A 2,789-nucleotide genomic window follows, 5' to 3' on the forward strand; every position below is an offset into this window, starting at 1 on the left:
ATTTTCCACAGCTTATTATGATCCACACAGTCAAAGGCTTTAGCGTAGTCAGTGAAGCAGAAGTAGATGTTTTTATGGAATTCCCTTGCTTTTTCTATGATCCAGTGGATGCTTGCAATTTGATCTCTGGCTCCTCTGCCTTTTCTAAATCCAGCTTAAACATCTGGAAGTTCTCAGTTCACATACTGTTGAAGCCTTGCTTTGAGAATTTTGTGCATTATTTTGCTAGTGTGTGAAATGAGTACAATTGTGTGGTAATCTGAACATTATTTGGCATTGCTTTTCTTTGGGATGGGAATGAAAACTGATCTTTTCTATTCCTGTGGCCATGACCAATGCTGAGTTTTCCAAATTTGCTGGCATATTGAGTGCACCACTTTCAGAGCATCATCTTTTAGGGGTTGAAATAGCTCAACTGGAATTCCATCGCCTCCACTAACTCTGTTCATAGTCATGCTTCCCAGGATGTCTGGCTCCAGGTGAGTAATCACACCATCGTGATTATCTGGGTCATGAAGATCTTTTTTGTATAGCTCTTCTGTGTATTCTTGCCACCTCTTTTTAATATCTTCTGCTTCCAGTAGGTCCAGTCCATACTGTTTCTCTTCTTTATTGTGCCCATCTTTACATGAAATGTTCCCTTGGTATCTCATATTTTCTTGAAGAAACCTCTAGTCTTTCCCATTCTATTGTTTTCCTCTATTTCTTTGCATCAATCACTTAGAAAGGCTTTCTTGTCTCTTCTTGCTGTTCTTTGGAATTCTGCATTCAGATGGGTATATCTTTCCTTTTCTCCTTTGCCTTTTGCTTCTCTTCTTTTCTCAGCTATTTCCAAGGCCTCCTCAAACAACCATTTTTATTTTTTGTGTTTCTTCTTGGGGATGGTTTTGATCACCACCTCCTGTACAGTGTTATGAATCTCTGTCCATAGTTCTTCAGGCACTCTATCAGATGTAATCCCTTGAATCTATTTGTCACTTCCATTGTATAATCATAAGGGATTTTATTTAGGTCATAACTGAATTATCTAGTGGTTTTCCCTACTTTCTTCAATTTAATTCTGAAGTTTGAAATAAGGAGTTTGTGATCTGAGTCACAGTCATCTCCAGGTCTGTTTTTGCTGACTGTATAGAGCTTTCCCTTCTTTGGCTGCAAAGAATATAATCAGTCTGATTTCATTATTGACCATTGGGTGATGTCCAAGTGTAAAGTCATCTCTTGTGTTGTTGGAAGAGGGTGTTTGCTAGACCAGTGCATTCTCTTGACAAAATTCTTTTATCCTTTGCTTTGTTTCATTTTATAATCCAAGTTCAAACTTCCTGTTACTCCATGTATTTCTTGACTTCCTGCTTTTCATTCCAGTTCCCTCTGAAGAATAGGACATCTATTTTTGGTATTAGTTCTAGAAATATTAAATGTAGGTCTGTTAAATTTTTTTTCTAAGATATAGATGCATTTTTCCATAGTTCTTTCTTATTGTGAAAATATAAGCTATTAACTCCCCTCTAGTGTCCTATCAGAAATGCAGTTCTCCCATGTATGCATGTGCTAAATGGCTTCTGTCATGTCTGACTCTTTGTGACCACATGGACCATAGCCTGCCAGGCTCCTCTCCAGGCATGAATACTGGAGTTGGTTGTGATGTCCTCTTCCAGGGGATCTTCCTGACTGAGGGATTGAACCCATGACTCTTTATGTCTCCTTCATTGGAAAACGTGTTCTTTAATACTAGTGCTACCAGGTAAGGCCAAGTGTTCTCATATGACCAGTGTATCTAATGTCCTACTATGTCAATATTGCAGGTTCATTTTACACTGATTTCTCAAATTGCTTGAGCCATCGATATAGTTTTTTAGATTTTGGCATTTCGATATACTTTAGGGCTCACTTCAGCAGCACTTATGCTACAATTGGAACAATATAGAGAAAATTAGCATTGTCCCTGCACAAAAGTAACATTCAAATTTATGAAAAATGCTGTATCTTTACATAGCAATTGTAAATCTAGAGCATAATTCTCACTGCTCTTGACCAGGATATCAGCTTAAATAAAAGTCATAATAATATGTAGAAAGCAATAATTTCAAAAAGGGTAATATTTTATTTAATGTATTTAATTGCATTAACTTTGTTCTACTAATATACATCCATCTACTTATTCTTTACCATTATCTTCTCTGAATTAAAAAAAAACACCTTGAACTTCTTTAAACTATCTCTTCTACATAATTTAACACACAAAGTACTCTTTTAACATTTTTTTCTATGCCACATTTATTTTAAAGCACAGTGCTTTCCTAATATGTGAAATGATAGTTATGTCTACATCAAATTATTGAATGATTTATAAAATAAAATTATTTTAGGAGCTCTAGCAAAGTCATAAGTGAACATAGTTTGACCGATTGGCTTGAGGGGTTTGTAATTCAAGGAATGGAAGGATGTCTCCCAAAACCAATTCTCTTAATAGTATCAGCTAGTTTAAAAAGTCTTCCTGGGCCTCAGTTATTGAACTACATACTGTTAATGTTGGCATCCAAAGGAGGAAAGATCTTAAGAAGTTTCTTTACACTTGTCTCTCTACTCCTGAAAAAACAGGAAAGATTATCATATGAATGGTCGTCACCAAGGACAGGATTTAAATGAACACCTAAGATTAATGTCCTTTCTTATTTCTGTCCCTTTGAAGAGCAATGAGCTTATCTATTCCTTCAAGGAAACAGCTCAATAATGTAGGAAATGAGAAAAAGAATATGGTCTTTAATTGTAGCTAAATAAAAGTTGAAGAA

The 2,789-nt window shown here is 35.7% G+C and overlaps 1 non-coding gene across 1 annotated transcript; it reads left to right on the plus strand.

Annotated features, from left to right (window-relative positions):
• The first annotated feature begins 1,880 nt into the window (after positions 1-1,880).
• On the plus strand, positions 1,881-1,987 carry LOC136156769 (U6 spliceosomal RNA). Its single transcript, XR_010661250.1, has one exon. It is a non-coding gene; the product is annotated as a U6 spliceosomal RNA (small nuclear RNA).
• The last annotated feature ends 802 nt before the right edge of the window (positions 1,988-2,789 follow it).

The sequence above is a fragment of the Muntiacus reevesi genome, chromosome 1 (genome assembly GCF_963930625.1).
Source record: "Muntiacus reevesi chromosome 1, mMunRee1.1, whole genome shotgun sequence".
NCBI classification, from domain to species: Eukaryota; Metazoa; Chordata; class Mammalia; order Artiodactyla; family Cervidae; genus Muntiacus; species Muntiacus reevesi.